At 46.6% G+C, this 23,197-nt stretch overlaps 1 pseudogene; it reads left to right on the top strand.

Annotated features, from left to right (window-relative positions):
- Positions 1 to 828: 828 nt before the first annotated feature.
- LOC130016458 (RAD52 motif-containing protein 1-like) lies at positions 829 to 22,885 on the top strand (annotated as a pseudogene).
- The last annotated feature ends 312 nt before the right edge of the window (positions 22,886 to 23,197 follow it).

The following is a 23,197-nucleotide window of genomic DNA, read 5'->3' as shown; positions in this document are numbered from 1 at the left end:
ATTGAGCAATCTCTCCAGTCATTCAACTTCATTACTGTGCGCAGCTCACGTTTTTTTTTTTTCATTTTGCTTACTGTTGTCTGTAGGATCTTTTACAATGCTGAAAATGTGAAAATGTGTTTGAGAGCAGTTGATATTTTTAAGCTGCAGTTTAAATTTCTGAAAGTGCCATGTTAAAGTTAAGATTTTCAGTGTTTTGTGGAATATTTTTAAAAAATGATTACTTGTCTCTTACCATGTATCATGTAAATGGTGATTAGTAAAATGTTACAAAGTTCTTATCAGTAATGCAAATACGAAGAGGTAAATGTGTGAGGTCCTAAGTGTGAAAAGGCATATTTTAGATAAAAATATTATCGTTTCTAGAGAATTGCAAGAATTAATATGAAATCAGATATTACTTTGGTATGTAAAATTATTGTCATGCTAAATATAGCTTTTTTCAGTGCTTTCTTATTAAAAATCTTTAACTATGTCAATTTTATTGTGATACCAGGATTTACAGTATCTTAAATCATTGATTTTGTGCATACATCTTTGCAGTATCACATGTAACACCAGAGACTAATTCCCTTGACTGATGTCAAGGACCTTTCCCAATTGTCCACCCTCCCCACACCAACCTTCATGCAAACTCAGTTCTATAGATAAAAACTTTTCTTTTAGACTATAAAAGAAAAACAGTATGCAATATTAGAGAAGTGTGCAATACTGTATTGGGTTTGAGGGTATAGAGAAATATTCTAGATGGAGGAAATTCTAGGTCTGTGCGGTGGGTGACCTCGGCGTCCCTGCAACATTTTCTGTCCTCGGCCTTCCCTTCTTCACCTTCTGAATGCCGTGCGTGTCTTCCCCAACGCTGCTGCTGCCCCATCCGCGGTTCTAGCCCATGGACACGTTGTATTCGCACGCCGCCCACTCAGCCCAATGGGCCTGTGACCTGCAGCCGCTCTTCCAGTCCTCTCCGCTGAAGGTGGGTTGGCGCTTGGCTGGGATCGGGGCCGTGGGAAGCAGTGCTGGGCTGGGGCACCTTACACTGCCAGATACCCACCCCCCAGCCACCAGCTTCCCGCTGCCTTGCAGTGTCTAGAGTATCCAGGCAGCACACGGCCCGTCCCCACAGGCTGTTTTCTGCAGAAACTTCGAGGCTGGTTGCAATAAGAGACTAGCTGGAAGGGTCAGAGCCCAGTTCCCAGCCTCCACTGGGCTTTGAGGGGGTCCAATGTGCGCTTGACAGTTCAGCTGCCTGGAGGGACTCCCGACCAGCATCATCGCTCTGTCTTCCGCCCACTGTTCCCTATGCCCACCCTGAGTTCCCAGTTCCCACTGAAAACTTTCTTCCCTTTGGGTGCTCCCAGGGCTCCACGGTCTCCAGCTCCTGAATTCCATTTCACTTAGGCCTCAGTTTAGTCCCATTTTTTTGTCTGGCCCATTTCCATTCTTCTGTGGTTCGGTTCAGTTTTGGTGGAGCAGGGTTGGGTGTGGAGGGGATGGGGGTAGAACCTAGGGGACCCCGCTCCACTGTTTTCCCGTGCAGACCCCCATCCCCTGCCATACCTCTGGATATATACATGAGAATTATTGTTTCCAAGCCTTTCACATGATAATTCTAAGCCTCCTCTGATTGGCTCCCTGAACTGGCTTCTCTTGCTGGTCATTCTCACTCCCCGTCCTTTTGTCCTTGCCTGCGCCTTCATCAGACATGAGAACACCCCTCCGTGTGACCACAGACTCTTCTGCTCCTCTGGAGACCCAACACCTGCTTCAGCCCCTACTCCAACCCCTAGGAGTGAGATCAAGGTCTCTTGGACCTTATTTACTTTGCAGACAGTAAGCTGCAGCTAGACTCTGGCCCTCTCACAGTCATATTACAGCTGGAATTGAAAACGCTTTTGGCCAGAGTGATAGTAAAGAAGGGGAAGGCTCTTGGCTTGCACTTGCTAACACTGGTTGGATCCCTGGCATCCCGTAAGGTCTCCGAAGACCCACCAGGAGTGGTTCTTGAGTGCAGAGCCAGGATGAAGCCTGGGCATTGCCAGGTGTGGCCCCAACCCCAAAATAAATAAATACACTTATATCCATTTTGGGCTGGAGCAATAGCACAGCGGGTAGAGCATTTGCCTTACAAGCTACCGAAAGCTACCGAAAGTATCTCGCCCCCACTGCAAAGCCTGGCAAACTACCCCTGACATATTCGATATGCCAAAAACAGTAACAAGTCTCACAATTTGTTGTGAAACGTTACTGGTGCCCACTCAAGCAAAACTATGGACAAAGGAGGACAGTGCTACAGTGCTATATCCATTGTAATTAATGAGTGGTACTCCCCCCACCCCTTTCTCTCATTGGCTATTAAGACCATTTCGTAGGAACAGGGATGTGACTCAGTGGCAGAGCCTAGACCTTGCATGAGTGAGGGCACCCCAGGAGGAAGGAAGGCGAGTTTCATAAATATGGTGTTGAGATTTTTATAGCATGAGATTCATTACCAGTATAGTGATAAAGGGAACATTCTATAAATCAGTATGTAGTTGTGAAGGTGGTACTCTAGTTAGATCTTCTCATGCACAGGCTGGGATTACTACCTTCTCTCTGAAAGTTATCCATTTCCATGAGAGGTTCTTTTATACCTTGGAGAGCACCCATAGTTCTTGTATATTTTTGGCCTCCTATAAGTACAGAACAGTAAAGGGGATCTTAATGTAAAATGAAGGAAAGACCCATGTTATCAGAGAATTTATTCATTGTTACCAGCAAGAAAAAAAAAACCGTTACAAAATTAAGGTAACTCCTCTCCAGGGTCTCAGAACCCTTCTGAAGCTTCTTAAGTTGACAAAAGCTGCAGTCACTACAGGTACAGGCCAGTCTGTGGTGTAAGCATTCAAAGATCAGTCTTCATTGCTCCCTCTCCTCAGGCAGCTTTAGGTTGGGGAAACTAATTTTGTTCTCTTTTTCTCATTCCTTGATTTATTCTCTCAACCAACAAACTATCAAGCCTTTGTGAGTAACAAACTTTTCTTGCTTCAGAGAATGAGGAAAGGATACAATATGGATTCTTTGAGCACTCAAGGTGCTTATAAACTGGTTATAGTGATAGGCACATGAAACAAATCAATAATCAGTATTTCTCTGCTTTTATTTGTGTTTGAATACTTTTTCTTTTATGTTTTGCAATGCTCAAGGCTTTCTTCTGACTCTGCACTCAGGGATCATTCCTGGTAGGCTTGGTGGCACCACTTGGGGTACTGGGGGTCATACCCAGATTGGCCACATGCAGTGCAAAAATGCCTTGCCCATTGGACTAACTCTCCTCCCTTGCATTTGAATTTTTATTAATAAGTTCATATAGTACATATTGACTGAAAGTTAAAATTGTCATTTAAGAACTAATGATATAAGAAGTCCACAATAATGTATTTAGTGAACTAGGAATACAGGTATTTTGTATTTTATAAAGAAGCTCTTATGCAGATGATCTTGATCACTTGGTCACTTGACATCCCGATATTCATTGATTCGCTTGAGCGGGCGCCAGTAACGTCTCCATTCATCCCTATCGCGTGCTAATGTAGCCCAATGGCATCTGCTCATTCTAGGAACACGAAGAGCCTCAAATCAATCGTTCAGGGTCTTGACAAAGAAGTCTGATCATCTCATAAGTGGACGGCCACGTGATCTTTTGATGTTCCGTGGAATCCAGTCAGTAATGGCTCTAGTCCAGCAGTCATCTCCAAATCTCATTACGTGTCCAGCACATCTGATTTTTGATGCCTTGGCAAATGAGAGAGTGTCCCTGATTCTTGACCGTCGAAGAAGTTTGGAACTTCAGATTCTTTTCTCTCAGTTGAGTGAAGCATGATACTCAAGCATAGCTCTTTCGATTCCTCTCTGGGAGACTCGACTAGCGTTCTCATCATGTTTGTGTAGGGCCCAGGTCTCTGAGGCATATGTTAATGCAGGAAGAACAGTGGAATCGAAGAGATGTGCCCGGAGCCGGAGGTTCTTTGTCCTCTTAGCTATTTTTTCAACGTTCTTGAAGGCGTTCCAAGCCGCTCTCTTTCTCCTGCGCAACTCAGGTGCCAGGTCATTCGTCATGTTGACTTCTCGACCTAGGTACACATAACTGTTGCATTCGGAGATGTTCATCCCATTGAGAGTGAATGGAACGTCAGGAACGAGACCACTTCTCGTGAAATGCAGGTGATCGTTACTCATAAAATGGTATAACAAAAAACAAAACTATAGTCTCTTCTAGCAAGGCTAATAATTTGGAGAGAGGAGTGCTGTAGATGAGGTCTTGCTTTGGTGGCAGGTCTATCTTACCTATCTTTCAGGTTATAGTTACAGGCAAGAGCTTTTAGATAGAATCACTGAAGCAATTTACTTCTTTTGCTTATCTCCAGTCTTGCAGATCTTATGGCTTATAGTTTCACTTACCACCAGAAGTCAGGGACACGCTCAGATTAATCAGAGGTTTTGGAAATAATGCAGAAAAGTACCATGGCTTGAGAATCATAAGTTTTAGTGCTTCCTATGAACTTAATGCCTAAAGTGTTTAAGGACCAAAGAAATAGGCCAGGAGTTAATGGGCTGACCTTGCTTGCTGCCAACCTGGTTCTATCCCCAGCCGCACATATGATTCCCCCAACCACCACCTGGAGTGATCTCGGAGCACAGAGCTAGGAGGAACTGATTACTGCTGAGTATGGCTCTGAAACTACAGCAACCAGCAAAGTTTGTTCGATTTGCTCTTCACAGCCACTTTATGAAACTTGTACTGAGAAGTCTTGGGTCCTTGGGTCTGCTGAATTAGATCTCTGTGGGAAGTCGTTCCTAGTCTCGAGTGTCTCTCTTATGTCTTTAGGTTCGTCTCAGCAGACATAAAGCAGTTCGACATTGTACACTTGCCCTAAACAGCTCCCAATGCCAGGAACTGGCAAACTAATATTTTGGTTTCAATGGATGGTCTAAAAGGATTGTCAAGGTAGGAAGCAGAGAGAGAGTTCAAGTGCGGAGCTTGTGCCCACCGTGTTCAAGGCCCTAGGTTTTGTCCTGAGTATTGCACGACTCCCAGCTCTCTGGGGTATTACCCCAGCCGGCTCAGAGAACCTACAGACCTGATAGATGAGAGTCGTCTAAGTGAAAGTGTTGGATCACTGGTCACACCCCAGAATCAATAAGGTCTCAGTCAGTTGACGGTGGTGTCCATATTCTACAACGCTTGTGTGCTCTGTATGTTCATGGCTGGTGTATTTCATGGGAAGTTTTGTTTAATGTTGAAGTCACAGGTTACTTCAACGGTTGGCAAGGATTGCTGGAGTTTCGTTTTTATTTCTAACTAAGCTTTTTTTTCCAGAAATATGTTTTTGTTTTTTAGATTTTTTTAGTGAAACACCATGAGGTACAGTTGTAGATATACAAATTTTTGTGCTTGGGTTTCAGTTATACAATGATCGAATACCTATCCCTCCCACCCTGCCACCCTCCCCATCCCACCCTGTCTCTGTTGCAGGGCATTTCCCTTTGTTCACTCTCTCCTTTTGGGTGCTGTCATTTGCGAAAGAGGCATTGAGTGGCATCTAATTAAACATTTTAAAATCTACATTGAGATGTTCAGAAGGACCTTCAATCTAAAATCTTAACACCTTCAGGATCTTTCTGAACTTGAAGAAAGGGAAAATGAAGATATTGTGGCACCACTTCAGACGCAAAGCGTGAAGATCTTCAGTGCTTTAGAGGTGGTATTGTCGTGCTTTGACAAGAGCCCTGGAGTTGGCAGAGCCGAGGAGACTTTGGATAAACTGGAAGGTCTCTGTGGGGACTGGAATGGGGGTGTGGGTAAGAATTCATTCTCTCTCTCTCTCTCTCTCTATCTATCTATCTATCTATCTCTCATCATATTTTCAGATACATCAGAAAAATCCCTCTCCTTGCTAAGCTGCTAAAGACTTGGGCAGATGTTTTTAATAATACTTGTTAAAATCTTAGGTACTAATAGAATCATTTTTTTTGGTGGGGACGAAGGACCCGGGGACACTTCACAATTTTAGAGCTGTCTTCCTACCAAGAACCTTAGAGATATAGGGATGGGAATACTGTTTCTCCTATTTGGGGGTAACAGTCTTCTTTGTTCCAAAGTAATTTTTCAAGTATAGATCCTGTGTAATTGTCCATTATCTCACCAAAATCTTCATTTTGATAATTAAATACACTAATAAAAATGCTTCCCCCCCCCCAGAATCTATGGTACTTAGGCTTAGGGTATTAAATCAAAGGGAGAGCTGTTAGCGAAAGAACTGGAACAGACTCTGGTAGGTGAATCTTAATGAGACCGGCTCATCCTTGCCACTACCGCACCTTTCTCAAGCTTCTGAATTTGATACGTGATAGGGCAGACATTCGAATGGGTTATCACTCCCTGTGGGAGGTGGGGGCGTGCCATCTGCCCGAAGTTATCTAGTCACCATCACCAAAGCTCCTTGCACCTGCCTTGCAGCCGGCTGGAACCAAGGGGAGGCTGACCGGATTGGCTCTGATCTGAGAGATGTGTGCATCCCCTGGGAAGGGGGTCAGCGCCCATCTGCATGTATTACCTCTAGAATTACCACAGTTATCCAATTCGGTTACTCCAAGCTGCGGTATCCAGATGGCTCGGGCCTGCTTTGAACAGTATAATTTTTGCAAAGTAAAGGACTTCATGCCAGACTGTTTTCACTCGGGGCACCCCAGAGAGGGGCTGGTGAGGGGCCTTCCCATCCCAAGGGACCCTGCCCGGCAGCTGATCTCCACTACCCAACTGCCGCCACTCTTCAGGCCAGGCCACTTTCACATTATAAGACACTTCCTACCCATTTTCCATAATTGCCACACCATATTTGATGGGGTTCAGACAGTAGGCAACAAATCATAGAGAGAAATATATAAATATTTGCATCTTGGAGAGCCCGGCAAGCTGCTGAGAGTATCCCGCCCACACGGGCAGAGCCTGGGAAACTCCCTGTGGCGTATTCGATATGCCCAAAACAGTAATGACAACAAGTCTCATTTCCCTGATCCTAAAAGAGCTCCAATCATTGGAAGAAGCTGCTAAAATCTCAGGACTGGGAGGAATAGAGACGTTACTGGCGCCCACTCGAGGAAATCGACAAACAACAGGATGACAATGATACAGTGATTATTATAAAGTATTTTTTTATATTTATAAAAAAATAAAAATATTACATTCAATATTCAAACGCCAATCCCACGACCATTACACCTTGATACCACCATATTTTGTGTTTCCATCTCGAACCCGAACCCCTGCCCCAAGCAGAACCGAAGCAATTTATTTTGTATTGTATGTTCTGAATCAACTGCTGAAAATGCTCCACAAAAGTTCCCTTAGAGGAAAGTATGTGAAGATTGTTCTATTTTCTCCAGGGACCATTGATTGTTCTGTTTCCCCTAGGAACCATTAAGCCCTTAAATAAGAGATTATTGACATGTTGTTAATGGTTGAGCTGTGTGTGTGTGTGTGTGTGTGTGTGTGTGTGTGTGTGTGTTTTGGGTGTGTATAATACACACTCCTGTAAAAATATATTTCCCTCTATGATTGGTAGCCTTCTACTTTAAACCCCATCAAATGTGGTTTGCTACTCTTGGAATATTAGTGGTGTGAGGTATGTCACGTTCCTAGAGCAGTCTGTAGGTTTGCCCATTTGAAATACATAATCAGTATGAGATTTATGCAATGATCTTGACTAATTTCTCCCTTCTAGTTTACATGTTTACCTGTTTACGAATGGCCAGAATTGATCAGACAGCAAAAATGTATGGTAATAGCCCTGACAGAATATACTTAGCACAGAGCCTTCAAGACATAGCCTTGTGTGGTGTCTTCCCTTACTCATTAAGATCGTGATGTAGTGCTCTTTTTGTTTTTTTATTTTTGTTTTTCTTTTTTTTTAGCTTTTTTATTTTTTGGGTTACACCTAGCGATGCTCAGGGGTTATTCCTGGTTCTGCATTCAGAAATTACTTCTGGCAGTGCTGGGAGGACCATATGAGATGCGGGGGCTCGAACCCGGGTCGGCCACATATAAGGCAAACACCCTAGCCTCTGTACTAGAGCTCCAGGCCCATTTCTCTTTTTAGACTTCATAAAAATCAATTAGAAAGATTGGTGTAGTAAATCTATTTGTTTTGGTTGGATATAGGACCATTATCTTTCCTTATGAAAAGGAAGACGACTCAGAAGTTTGCTATTCAAGAGACCGTGTCAGATGCATTTCAGAAACTGCTCATTGTGGTTTAGGTAAGACTTCGTTGGTTATCTTTGAAGTACTGCAGCTTTCTTACTTGAAGAGCAAATAAATTGATTTTGAGAAGTCAATTATATTGAAAATAATGGAAATATAGGTACTTCCTATTCTTTTGTTTACTAGATGCTTTACAGAGTAGTCTCAAATTTGTCCTTTGTGGAATCTGTGAAAAATAATTACAGCAAATATTACCCCCAATGTATAAGCGTAGAACAGTTTAGACTGTAGAGAGAGTATTTGATCCAATTCCTCTTTCTCAATTGTTCGTCAGTAAAGCAGAAGAGTATAGTGGCTGTAAACTTCAGACTCCTCTGTTTAAGTACTAGCTCTGTCCTCCATTTTTTTTCTTTATTCTTTTCTTGGTTTTTGGTCCACACCTGCTTATGCTTAGGGCTTCCTCCTGGCTATGTGCTCAGGAACCACTTCTAGTAGGACTTGGGGAACCACATGGGGTGCCAGGGACTGAACCTGTGTTGTCTGCATGCAGAGCAAATGTTTGACCCATTGTAATAGTACTCTGGCCCTCTGTCTCATTTAGAAAATGCAACTGTAGGTCTCTAGACAGATATGTGAAGGTATTTCTAAGCCGCAATTTTCTTTTTTTTTTTTTCATTTGCATTTTGGGTCACACCCAGGGATGCTGAGGGGTTACACCTGCCTCTGCACTCAGGAATTATCCTTGTCGGAGCTCGGGGGACCACATGGGATGCTGGGAATCGAACCCAGGTCAGTCGTGTGCAAGGCAAACGCCCTCCCTGCTGTGCTATTGCTCCAGCCCCTCTAAGCTGCAATTTTCTGAAAAAATATACTTTTAATTTAGCTTACCTTATATTGTAAAAGTAAATACTTAACACTTACCTACAATTGGACTCATTTGCGGAATATAAAGTAACAGAATGGGGGATTAACACCCAAGGATAGTAGAGATAGGGACCAGGAGGATTGCTCCACGGCTTGGCAGCCGGCCTCACATGCTGGGGGAAAAGGCAGCTCAGATAGAGAAGGGACCACCAAGTAAAGGATGCTTGGAGGGCCCATTCGGAATAAGAGATGTGTGCTGCAGGTAGACTACAGATCGAACATGATGGCCACTTAATGCCTATATTGCAAACCACAACAACCAAAGGAAGAGAGAGATTGAAAGGGAATAGACCTGCCCGTGGGGGGAGGGGGGCTGGAATGAGGGAGTCCTGGGAGGGATACTGGGAACACTGGTGGTGGAGAATGGGCACTGGTGGAGGGATGGGTACTCAATCATTGTATGACTGAAACGTAAGCACGAACGTTTGTAAGTCTGTAACTCTATCTCACAGTGATTCATTAAAAAGAGGAAGGAAGGAAGGAAGGAAGGAAGGAAGGAAGGAAGGAAGGAAGGAAGGAAGGAAGGGGCTAGAGCGATAGCACAGTGGGTGGGGTGTTTGCCTTGCATGCAGCTGACCTGAGTTCGATTCCCAGCATCCCATATGGTCCCCTAGCACCACCAGGAGTGGTTCCTGAGCGCAGAGCCAGGAGGAAACCCTGAGCATTGTTGAGTGTGACCCACAAAAACAAAAAAATAAGAAAAAGAAATATTACATAATAAAAATAAAATAAATAAATGTTTAAAAAGACTTACCTAGAATTTAGTAAAGGACGAAATATTCTAATTATTGCTACTGTTTTCCTACTGAAGAGGAAACTTAACTGGAATCAGTTCGTGGTTGGTTTTCAGCACTGACATATTGAGAGTTTGTGATTCGATGTAACAACCAACTATTTGTTGTGAACCTTCACAATGATTCTGCTGGGGCCAGGAAGAAAGCTGAGAGGCCTAGTACACATGCTATGCATGTGGAAGACCAGGGTTGGATTCCTGGCACAACATGAGCGTCCAGGAGCAACCCCCAAGTACTTCGCTCAGGAGAAGACTTAACACTGCTGGGTGTGGCCCCCAACAAAAACAAATAGTGGTCATACTATTTAAGATTTTTAAATGTTCTCCTCTTATGGAATTTTCTAGTGCTATGGACATTTCCGGCTGTGCCCAAAGGAAACGGAATAATCCGTAGAGAATCCACAAACAGAATTGCTTTCCTTGCTTTATAGCCCTGCAGTCTTAGAGACAGGAATTTTCAGTTGTCAGAGACCTTATTTATTACACGAGTAGCTCCTGGGTTGACTTCAGCCTTGCAGTCTGGGCAATTCTTCTAGCAAAAGTGACTTCTGTGGTCATCTGGTAAAATTTCTATCAACTTAATAACTTTTAAGAACCAATGGGGGGTTAGGAAGATGGTACCAGAGCCTTGCATATCCCTGGCATGGCATATGGTCCCCTCTAGCACCATCAGGGAGCACAGAGCCAGGAACAGTCCCTGAGTACCAGAGGACAGGATCTGCAAACTCCAAATAAAAAGAAATGAAAGAAGCAGTGGGTTGGAGAGATAGCTCAACAGGCTGAGCCCATTCTTGGCATGCAGGAAGCAGGTTTCAGTTCCAGCTCAGCACTGCATTGCCAGGAATGACTCCAAGTACTAAGAGGGTATAATCCCTGAGCACCTTTGAGAATGGCCTCAAAACAGAGAAGCAAAAGGAACCAAACTTAATGTCTGCATTGACAAGGAAAATGCTCTTATTTTATGCTTTAGAAGTAAAATTATTGGATGTATAAAGGAAGTACACAGCCACTATCACTGTGTACTACCTTCATAGAAAGAACATTTTAGCCAATAAGTTTGAATTGATCCTTGTTAACTCTATTTCAGAAAGTGGTAAAGTAGCTGTGGAATATCGGCCTTTTGAGGAGCTCGCTGATGCCAGAACCGAAGAACTACATGATTTAATTCAAGTACGTGAAGAGAAAAACTCAAGGATGACATATACAGGATGGCAGCAATTCAAAATAATGAGCAGATTTTAGAAGTGTTTAGCATGTGTAGGCGATTCTAGCATTCCCAGAAAAATGTGAAACTCTAAAACTTTAGTTCAGAGAATTTCTGAAGTTTTCCTGAAGTCCTGGCCCTTATTTGAAATATGGAGAGTTCTAAGTGCCCTCTGCGTTCTGTCAGAGAAATTCCTTTTTTTTTAAAATGTAGGAGTACTGCTATATAAATAGCAGCCACTGATTACACTGGTTGAATTGGGCATGAACTCCACCTTACTTTTTTTTAATTTTTTATAATTTTATTTATTGAATCACCATGAGAGCAGTTACAAAGCTTTCGGGTTTAAGTCTCGGTCATACAATGAAACACCGTACCTTCATCAGTGCCCATTCTCCACCACCAAAATCCCCACTATACCCCATCCCACACCCTCCCCCTGCCTGTGGGGCAGATGATTTCCACATTACTCTCTCTCTACTTTGATTACATTCAATATTTTGACACCAGACCTACCATTATTATTTGGGATTTTACTCCAACACTCATATATGCCAAAAAGGCAACCGTAGACAACTTGTTTTCTATTGATTATATGTAATTAACTTGGCCCAAAGTCAGAAAATTTGTTTCCAAAGTTACGGAGTTAGGGGAAGAAAGTGAGAGAGGAGGTGGTTCTGTTTCTCTTGTTGAAAATCTTTTTTTTTCCTTTGTAAAATAAATTTTATTTGTGGGTAAGGTAGCGGGATTCACACTTGGTAGTGCTCAGGAATTACCCAGCCTGGCTCTTTGTTATAATCACTTGTTGAAGTGCTCAAGGGACCAGGTGATGTTAGGGATCAAATTCAAACCTTTCTTGTGCAACGCATGTGCTCAATCTTTTGAACTATTGATCTAGTCCTGCAAAGAAATTTTTTAAATAGTTTAAATCAGACCCACCAAGAAAACTTCAAACACCTACAATTGGGTCTTAAAAGACCAGCTTAGGAGCCTGAGACATAATAGTTCATCAGGCTGGAGCATGGACTGTGATATGGGAGACCTGGGTTTGATACCTGCCACTGCATGGCCTCCTGAGCACTGTCAGCTACAGCGTCAAACACCTCCAGGTGTGGCCCCCAAAGAGACAACAACGTCCACCTTACTAAGAAAGGTGAAAAGACATTTCGTACTAATGCCAAAGAATTCAGAAAACTATCCCTAAATGAGGGCTACTCTTGGAATCAACTCCATTCGGGGCTCTCTACTCAACTAGAGAGCAGGAAGAAGCCCCTTCTCATGGAATTTATATTCTGGAAGTGTGAGATAATAAGAACTGATATGGATGAGAAGAAGGACTGTGAAGAAAGTAAAATGGGTGCTAGTTACAGGATTGCAAGAGAGCCTTGTCACTTTTTGACGTGAACATCTTAAGTGTTCCCTCCGAGTGCTAGAAGGGCAGCCCTCTAGAAAGGAGCTTGCTCCTTTTTCTCCAAGAATTTATGTTGAGTTCCATTCAAGAAAGGGGGATTTCCCCAGGCCGGTGTAAAGGAGTGCGTATGGATGTTCATTCAGTTTAAGAACGGTCTCCCAGGATCAACTGTTTCTGGCCCCAGAGCCCTGCTTCAGAAAACTTTGGGTCCCTGATTCCGTGCTATCCCCTGTCTAGGAGAGTGATAAATAATCAGAGAGACTAAGAGCTTAAAGGAAATGACAACATTTGTGAACCCCCATCCACCCTAAGTAATGCTCCTTTTGCAGGTCAGCTACCTTTCTTGGAAGCAGGATGGCCAAGGGGAGGAAGAATGTCTCTCGGATTTCAGTAGTGAGGAGGAAACACCAAGACTGCCACAGCTGGATTCACTTGATCACTTGAATTCCCGTTAATTGTCATTTTGCTCGAGCGGGCGCCAGTAATGTCTTCACTTGTGCCTGTCGCGTGCTAGTGTAGCCCAGTGGCGTCTGTTCGCTCTAGGAACATGAAGAGCCTCAAACCATCATTCATGATCTTGATGAAGAAATCTGACCATCTGGTAGGTGGGCGGCCACGTGGTCTTTTGACATCCCGTGGAATCCAGTCGGAAATAGCTCTAGTCCAGTGGTCGTCTTTAAATCTCATTACGTGACCAGCCCATCTGATTTTTGACACGTTGGCAAATGAGACAGCATCCCTGATTCTTGATCGTCAACGGAGGTTGGACCTCCGGATTCTTTCTCTCATTTGAGTGAAACGTGATATTCCAAGCATAGCTCTTTCAATTCCTCTTTGGGAGACCTGAATAGCATTCTCATCCTGTTTGCGTAGGGCCCAGGTCTCTGAGGCGTATGTTAATGCAGGAAGAACAGTGGAATCAAAGAGATATGCTCGGAGGTGGAGGTTCTTTGTCCTCTTAGCTATTTCTTTGACACTCTTGAAGTCATTCCAAGCCGCTCGCTCTCTTCCTCTCTTCCTCCTGCTCAGCTCGGGTGCCAGGTCATTTGTCATGTTGACTTCTCGACCTAGGTACACATAGCTGTTGCATTCGGAGATGATCGTTCTGTTGAGAGCTAATGGGGTGTCAGGAACGAGGCTGTTTCTCATAAACATTGTCTTTGTAAGATTCAGCTGTAGTCCGACCTTTCCACACTCACTGTTAAAGTCGGCCAGCATTTGTGCCGCTTGGCTAATGTTTGGTGTTATTAAAACAATGTCATCAGCAAAGCGGAGGTGGTATAGTTGCCGACCATCTATCTTCACTCCCATTCCTTCCCATTCCAGTCGTCGCATGATGTTCTCGAGGGTGGCACTAAAGAGTTTCGGTGAAATGGTATCACCCTGCCGAACCCCTCTCTTGACATCAATGATTACTTCTTTGTAGAATGGTGAAATCCTGGTAGTGAATCCATAATACAGCTCATGGAGGATCCTGATGTATTGAGTTTGAATGCCCTGATTGGCTAGGGCTTCAATGACCGCTTCTGTCTCAACAGAATCAAAGGCCTTCTTTAAATCAATGAATGTTAGACAGAGCGGCATCTTGCACTCCCGAGAAACCTCAGTGAGCTTGGTTATCGTGTGGATATGGTCGATGGTGCTGAATCCTTTGCGGAACCCGGCTTGCTCACATGGTTGTCCTTCATCTAGTGTTCTGCCAATCCTATTCAGGATGACTCAAGTGAACAACTTGTAGATGACAGACAATAGGCAGATCGGGCGATAGTTGCCAATGTCATGGATGTCTCCCTTCTTGTACAGTAGTACGGTCCTGCTGGTTTTCCATTGAGATGGAACCTTGCATTCAGACAGGTAGCGTGTGAAGAGCCGAGCCAGTGTATTGATGAGTACTGACTGCAGGTTCTTCAGGTGTTCAGGTCTGACCTTTTCTGGGCCGGGTGCTGTTCGTTTCTTTTTCCGCCAAAATGGCGTGTCGGATTTCGGAAGGGAGAACATTGGGAATGACATATCCATCCTGTGGAATTTGGTATGTCGGCAGGTGGACATGTCTATCGAAGAGATTTGAGCAGAAGTCATGGATAAACTTCTCCATTGCCCTTCTGGAAGATGTGTTAGATGTGATAGATCCATCAGGATGTAGAAGGGCAGTCATCTTGGTCTTGTAGTTGGCGAAGGACAGGCGGGCATTACGAATACTTTTCCTGGCTTCTGCCGCATCTACCAGCACTTCTGCTCTTCTCTCTTTGAGAACTTCCTTGGTCGCATCTCTGCACTGCTTTGCGAGCTCTGATGTTCGCTTGCTGTTGCCTGAGGTTACCTCCACTCCCTCCACTACCCAGCCGCCGCCACACTCCAGGACGATTTCAGGACCCACGCGGCTGCTCCAGCCGAGACTCACGCACAACTGAAGCCCCACAGAACAAGATAAGTGGAACTCTGAGACCTTGGACTCCAGGCTGAACGGACCCAGGGACAGAGATTCTCTGCTTGCTCCCTCTGACCACAGGTGAGGAAGGGATTGAAATCAGGAGCCGCACCCTACCCTGCCCTGTCTGCTTCCACCAACCACCAGAGACCCAGGGATTGGATTGCGCAGAGAAGACCCACCCTACCCCTAGCGGTACTAGATAAATACCTCACCGGCAGACCTTTTCAAAACTACTAACCTTTATTATTTCCCCTGAAAACTTAAATTTGCCCCATATCAGTGCGCCTGGGCAGAACGCACCCGCGCCCGCGCTTTTTCAAAGGGGACTCGCCCGAGGGGTTGGGCTGCTGGGGGCGGGGCTACTGTGGCCCGCCCAGCACATAGTCCAGTGTTCCCTGTCTCAGCACATAGTCCAGTGTTCCCTGTCTGGGGACAAGCTGTTCCTCCCCCACCCTTGGTGCTCTGCCCAAACGAGTGGGCAGTCCCAGTCCTGTTGGGTGGCAAGAGTGGGAGGGGAGGCAAGGGGGGTGGGGTAGAGGACCTGATTGGATGTGTTTTGTCCTTGGGGGAAGAAGGAAAGCCTGGGTCCTGCTGGTTTTGAGGAGCCTGCTTTGCCCAGATCCAATAAAGGCCCCTTAAAGGCTCATAAAGGTGCTGAGGGGGTGGGGCCCACAGTTGTCAAGGGCCTGTGGTTGTCAAGGGCGTGGTTGATAAGGGCATGCACGCGCAGCGCCCAGCTGCCTTAATCCTCAGGCTCAGGAAGAGGACACTCTCCTCTTCTTGCCATGGATATGTTATGCCAAATATTTTCATTCCTTTGCCTCCTTACCTACCAACCAATTTGGCTGCTGGTGCAGGGCGCTCCTCTCCGGGGGAGAGTCCTACCCCTAGACCCCCTGACCTCCAGCCCCCCAGGGCCCCCCAATCCCTGGCTTTCACCTTCCCCTGATCCTGCCGCTGAATCACCCCCTACCCTTCAGCCCCGGATTTCAAAACTCCTCGCCTTCATTATTTCCCCTGAAAACTGGAGGAAGGATCCAGTTGGTGGTCACCATGCTGCTGAAATTGTTGCAACTCGCAGGAAATCTACGAGACCTCCAAGTCTACCACAACCGATGCAGGAGGATTACTTTGATTCCAGTATGGATATCTTTTATCCTGAGGGGAGTCAACTTTTGGTGGGAGATTCAGAGAAACATCCACAGACCCGTCCCAAGACTGGATCCTTTTCACCCCAGCCTCAGCATCCAGAAACCTTTGCAGAGCTAGAACAGCTTCCCTTTAAGGCCCTGGAAGCTGAACTTTCAGCAAGCACACAACAGCCCAGCTGCACTTCTCGGATCTCCTGAGGAATCAAAACCTGTTTTAGTTCCAGACTCAGATTTGCTGTCAAGCACCCCTGAAAAGAGTGATACTGCTTCAGTCCTGCCAGAAACCCTAGTTCAGCCTACACTGGCTGCTGAGGAGAGAGGATCTTCAGTGGCTCAGGAGGTGGAAGCTCAGCCTTTAGAGTCAGGTCTGGTAGGGCATGCTATTACCAAGGGCCTGTGGTTGCCAAGGGCGTGGTTGATAAGGGCAGCTCCCAGCTGCCTTAATGCTTAGGCTCTGGAAGAGGACTCTAGTGCCCTTCTTGCCTGGATCTAGGCTTGACGAAAACATGTACTGGAAAATACTCCCTATTCTTTGTCTTCTCACTTGGCAACCATTTGGCTGCTGGTGCAGGGAGCTCCACTCCGGGGGAGAGTCCTAGCCCCAGTCCACCTGACCCCCGGTCCCCCAGGGCCCCCCAGAGCCCCTCGAGCCCTGGCTTTCACCTTCCCCTGATCCTGCCACTGAATCACCCCCTACCCTTCAGCCCCCAGCCACGTTGGGCTCTTTAAACTCTTTACATCCATTGCAGCCCAGTTATTTTTGAAGCCTGGTAAGTTTTATAGGACTTTGGTTCCTGCCCTCGATGAGAGTCCGCCTCTGGCTTTGCATCCTAGAAAGAGAAGTATAATTCCACCTATAGGTCTAGGCCAACCTGAAAATCAGACATCTGAAATATGTCCTTCACGTCCAGGTTCAAAACTACTAAGCTTTATGATTTCCCCGGAAAACTTAAATTTGCCCCATGTCACTGCGCTTGCGCAGAACGCGCCCCTGCTTTTTCAAAGGGGTCTCGCCCGAGGGATGGGACTGCTGGGGGCAGGGCTACTGTGGCCCACCCAGCCCATAGTGCTATGGACTTGGCAATAAGTCCCCACCTTCGACCCCCGCTGGGTCCCAGCAGCAAAAGTCTCTCTTGAAGAGTCCAGAGTGCTAGTTTTGTTTGTTTCTTTTTCGCAAAGAGTTTTTCCACAGTATTTAATTACACTCAATATTTCAAAACCAATTCCACCACCATGACCCCTTTCCACCGCCTTTATTTTGAGTTTTCCCACCACTACCCGAGATTTTCCCAAAGTATGCATTCATCTGGGGAACATAAAGTAACAAAGTAGGAGACTAACACCCAAGAAGAGCCGAGATAAGTACCAGGAGGTTTACTCCATGGCCTGGAGGCCAGCTGCACATGCTAGGGGAAATGGCAGCACAGATAGAGAAGGGAGCACCAAAGAAAGGGTGTTGAGAGGATCCTCCCAGGATGGGAGATGCAGGCTGAAAGTAGACTATAGACTGAACATGTTTGCCACTCAATGCCTCTTTTGTAAACCACAACACCCAAAAGGAGAGAGAGAACAAAAGGGAATGCCCTGCCACAGAGGCAGGGTGGGATGCGAGGAGATGGGGGTGGGAGGTATAGTGGCATCAGTAGTGGTGGAAAATGGGCACGGGTGGAGGGATGGATACTCGATCACTGTATAACTGAAACTCAAGCACAGAAATTTCTAAGTCTACAACTATACCTCATGGTGTTTCACTAATAAAAAATTTTAAACATTTATTTTGTATTGCTTGCTATAAATAATTGACTAAAAATGATCCAAAAAAATTTCCGTAGAGGAAAGTATGAAAATTGCTGTATCTCATCTTGGACCCATTGGTCGCCGGGACTAGAGACCAGAGAGCTAATTTAAGGACACTGGGCAAGGACCTCAAGAAAGCAGCGGGTTCTTGTTCATCAGGGACCTTTGGGTAGCAGACAGAGAGCACCACCTAGTGAAACTGGAAAATGAGGAGCGCTGACTGTGTGGGGGCAAACTACTTGGAAGAGGCAGGTCATAAAAATGTTTGTCATTGCAATCTCGCCTGAATCCTTAAAAAACAATTTCCTTCCTCCCACCCCAATCCCGAACTCACAGGATACTGGACTACTGTGAAGGTGAGTTTGTGGGTCCGGGATGATGAGTTTGTGGGTTGGAGCTGAGATCAGGACAGAAACTGGGGAACCGAGTTGATTCAAGTAGTGGCTACCACATGGGAGCTCGTGGTGCCCGAGAGACTATTCTTAGCTTCTCTGTAGCTATTTGGTGGGGGCAACGGCCTGGGAGGCAAGCAGGTCCTACCCATCTGTAATTCTAAAATGTTAGTGTCAGGGGCTAGAGCAATAGTACAGTGGACAGGGCGTTTGCCTTGCACGTGGCCGACCCGCATTACATTCCCAGCACCCCATAGGGTCCCCCGAGCACCACCAGGGGTAATTCCTGAGTGCAGAGCCAGGAGTAACCCCTATGACTCAAAACGAAAAAAAATGCTAGTGTCAGATGGAACTGTGTTCATTTCTTTTGGGGCCACACCTGGTGATGCTCAAGGCTGACTCCTGGCTTTATGCTCAGGCATCACTGAACTCCTGGCGGGGGGTGATGGACCATTTATGGAGCTGGGAATTGAACCCAGGTCAGCAGAGTCAGGACAGCACCAAATCCCATCTGTGACATTTTTTGCCTGGTCCTTGAAAAAAGAATAATATATTCAGGGGTCAGAGCCATAGGACAACAGGTAGAGTATTTGCCTTGCATAAAGCTGACCAGGTTCAATCCCTAGCATCTCATATGGTTCACTGAGGACCACCAGGAGTAATTCCTGAGTGCAGAGCTAGGAGAAACCCCTGGCCATTGCCAGGTTTACCCACCCCCCCCCGAAAAAACATAAAGGATAATATAACCAATGTTCTCCTTTTCTAAGAAAAAATTGGTTCTATTGAATCAAGTGTGACCTTTCTACAATGCCAACAATTGTTTTATGAAAAGGAAGATATTTTTATATATCCCCTTCAGTCAGCGGGTAGGGCGTTCGCCTTACAAGCGGCCAGCATGGCCGACCCGAGTTCGATTCCTCCGCCCCTCTCGGAGAGCCCGGCAAGCTACCGAGAGTATTCGATATGCCAGACACAGTAACAACAAAGTCTCCAATGGAGACGTTACTGGGCCCGCTCGAGCAAATCGACGATCAACGGGAGGGCCTTTACCTTTACCTTTACCTTTATCCCCTTCAGTCTTAAAGTTGTTTTAAAAGTGGAAAATCTTTGATCATGGTCTTAATTGTATTTTTTTTTCTGTTTTGGAAATCTACAAGTCTAGAAACTACCACATCAGCGTTCCTCATTTTATGGCTACGGTAGTTAAAACTCGAAGTAGGAACATGAGGGATTCAAGGCACACCCCAGTTTAATCAGGACTGATGGGTGTTACGTGCAGGACATGCCTCCATCTGTCCCTTTTCTGAAAATTGCCCTGGATTGTCCTTAAACAGGTTTTATTCCATATCGGCATCCCAGATACCTCTCCCCGAAACAAAAGAAAGACATAGATTCTATCCAGGGCTTTTGAAAAATGATCTGAATTCTAGTCCATTCTTTCAAGCAGCCTGAAATCACTGGCATTCTGATACGCTTCCTCCACCCACCACTATTTTCTATGCCTCTGTACTAGATCATTAAGCTGCACCCGAGCTTTCTCACTCCACAAAACACAACTGGCTTTGGATAAGTTACTGGAGCCTGATATTGTTTCAGGCCAGTAATTACAGCCTCCGTTGCCTCTCCCATTGCCCTGTGAAACTGTTCACATGGTCTCCACTTCACGATGAACATGTTGTGGACAACAGGTTTTATCTTCCTTCTAGTACCCTGAGTGGTCCGATTAGAGTAGGCACTGAAATTCGATCAGAAAATATGATCACTTTCTTCGTACAAGGAGCACTTTAATAAGCCCCCAAATATAGAAACGTCATTGGGGTCCCCTTGCTTTTACGAACGACAGTCAGGAACTAGGGGCCTGGAATTGCATGGGAACGAGGAGGCAGCCCTTGGAAACCCTTTAGTCCCGAGGCTCTGGTTCATTTGGTTTCTGAAGGGCAAGGGAAGAAAGTGACACAGGATGAAAGCAAAGGACAGAAGACGTGGAGAATCCCCAAGTGAGGAGAGAGACAAGTTCTGGAAAACTCCACAGTAGGTCGGCTTCCCCCGCCCTGCCCCGCCCTCGTCTCATTCCCGGTGACAGCCTGTGAAGCAGGGAAAGAGTGGTTGGCCCTCACAGTGCAGCTTCCACCTCACCCTGAGGAGACAAGACACTGGTTCTGGCTTCATCCACCCTGACCCAGTGCTCTGTGAGCCCCCGGGGCCACTCCCTGGGTCTCCTTTGTGGCTCTCTGCTCTGGCCTCCTGTGGCCCTTCCGATGCTCCCTTTCAATTGCCCTCATCTGTGGCCTTTGCTCTTGCCCCATTCGGCTGCTTCCACATTTGCAAAGAGTTTTCTCCGATGACAGGAATGGGCCCTGTTTGCTTGGGCCAAGAGTTACTCAAGAAAAATATTGCTCCCCCCTCTTCTCCAGAACTCTCTCTCTGGAAAGAGTCAGTCTTAAGGTACCCCTGAGGTCCCTGAGAGTTTGCCCAGCGCCACACAGTCACCTGGAGAGGGCAGGTGCTTAGATAGTTAATGTATCTGTTCACCGAGAAGTGCAGAGAAGCTCAGTAGCCATTGGAACACCCGGCATGGCTGAGCTGACTGTTTGAGGGTGTCTCCCTCTCTGGGAATAGGCCACCGTGATGGTGATGGGTGCGTCTGTACTGAGCTTGTACAGAAATTTTCTTTTCTTTTCTCGTCTCTCTCCTCCCTTGGGGATTCTCCACGTCTTCTGTCCTTTGCTTTCATTCTGTGTCACTTTCTTCCCTTGCCCTTCAGAAACCAAATGGAACCAGAGTCTCAAGACTAAAGGGTTTCTTTTCTTCCCCTGCGACATCTGGATATGCTCAGAAGTTACTCAAAGATGTGGGGTGCTGAGGATCAAACCTGGTAGGGTGCTGCAAGGCAACACCGACCCGACATGCTACAGCTCTGGCCAAACTTTGTATGCCTTGGTCCGTGTTTTTACTTTCCTGATGGCACCTTAGGAACTGACAACGTTTTCCTTTTGAGGATGACCACCTGAACTAGCCTGTTTTTGGTCTCTATGCTACTGTCCTCAGCAAGTGCGAAGCTGACTCTGTTCTTTACGAACTTTCAAAGCTGAATTTATCGTGGATCTGGGCCACAGTCAGTGGAGTTCAGGGCTTACTCCTGGCTCTGAGCTCAGGGATCACTCTTGGCAGGACGCAGGGCATCATATGTTGTGTTGGGGATTGAAGCCGGGTCAGTAGGACACAAGGCAAGTGCAAACGGAGTTACTACTCATTATACTATTGCTGCAGTCCTGTCACCTCAGTTTTTTCATACCACTTCACACTCTGAGCTCACTTGTGCGTGTGTCTTGAGGAAGGGGTCCACCTCTGATCTTTGGCATGGGGGCCTCTGGTGAGCCCAGAGTTGTTTGTTCAAGAGATCCTGAGCATTTGGGCCCTATATTTACAATGTGAGCTGCGCACGGCTAGGCACGGCCCCTTCCCTGCCATGACTGTCTCTCCTGTCGCCAGTGACTCACTCACTGGCTGGGTTTGATCCCCAGCACCAAACAAATCGATAGAGGCATGGGGCAGGTGTCTCCAGTCGGCGAGAAAGAGAAGTGAAGACACACAGAATCAGAGGAGCCTCCAGAGAGCGCCTCCAATTACGCACAGCTGCAGAAGGTGAAAACCAGTCCTGGCACCTCAGGCCTTCCTGGCATCTCAGAGGAGTCCAGTCTCAAGGAGGGGGATCCTGGAGGCAACTTAAGGAGGCTCAAAGGAATGAGACTCGAAGAAGCGGCGCAGAGATGATGGGTTCTCCTTGGGGTCCATATCCACAGCTGTGAAATAACCAACTCTCTGCTCTCCGATCAAGAGAATGTGGAGGGAATGTGCACCTACCAAGCATGGGGCAAGAGTGTGTGCTGCTCTGAGGTCACGGTTCCTTGGGTCCAGGAGTGTCCCAAATGGTCAAAATTCAGTGATCTGGCACCTGCACAAATACGATGGCTCCTGTGCCCACGCTGGCAGTAGCCTCCCCAGGACCCACTTCCCCACTTCCCTAATTACAAGACTAATTACATCGCCAAGTGCTCCCGAGTGGGTGGTTGTTGGGGCTGACCAGCAAACAGTCCTAGCTCAGGGTGACAGGCCTTAACATGTGCCAGGACAACTCACACAGCGTTCTGCGACCACACGGTGGCACTCTGCACTTTCCCGGGCCAGCACCGAGAAGGATGGGCTGGTTCCCACCCCTGCAGTGGAGGGAGTGACAGAGGCACCAGCACTCACCTTCAGGGACTTGGCTGATGCCTACCAGGCGGGTGGTCAGCCCAGGAAATCCAGTGCCAGTGCCGGACACACAAACCCCAGGACCGCCCAGGGGAAGAGAAGATGAGGAAAAACCCTGGCCACGCAGCAGGGGCGGCCCCTCATGCTAGCTCACCACTGAAGCCCCTAGGGGTGGGAGAGCAGTCCAGATATCCCCCTTAAGTTCCGTGTCCCCCAAGCTACTGACTACCGAGCGCCCAAACTGCCGGGCTACACGCACTCGTCTACATTTGGCTGCTGGGAGCAGTGACGGGGATTGGCAGAGGACTCTGAACCTTCTCGGACCACAAGGGGAGATGCGGGCTGAGCTGAGGTGCGAGGACCTTGCTGGGTTTGTCTTGGGATGAATAAGGAAGCGGAGATGGGTGCCCAAGGAGGACGCCCAAGGAAGACCGGGAGGACACGGAGCTGAGCCCGCTAGGGGCAGAGATGCGCCAAGTGGTAGTGGGGGGAGGGGGAAGGGCAGGCTCTCGGGTGAAGGTGGGGAAGGGGCTAGCAGATGCCTGGCCCCTGGGTGCTTTCCCCCTCCCACAGTTAAACATATCATTACCGAAAAGGTCCC

This window comes from Sorex fumeus, unplaced genomic scaffold (genome assembly GCF_029834395.1).
Source record: "Sorex fumeus unplaced genomic scaffold, SorFum_2.1 ptg000155l, whole genome shotgun sequence".
In the NCBI taxonomy this organism is placed as follows: Eukaryota; Metazoa; Chordata; class Mammalia; order Eulipotyphla; family Soricidae; genus Sorex; species Sorex fumeus.
This window is presented reverse-complemented; position numbering and strand designations above follow the sequence as displayed.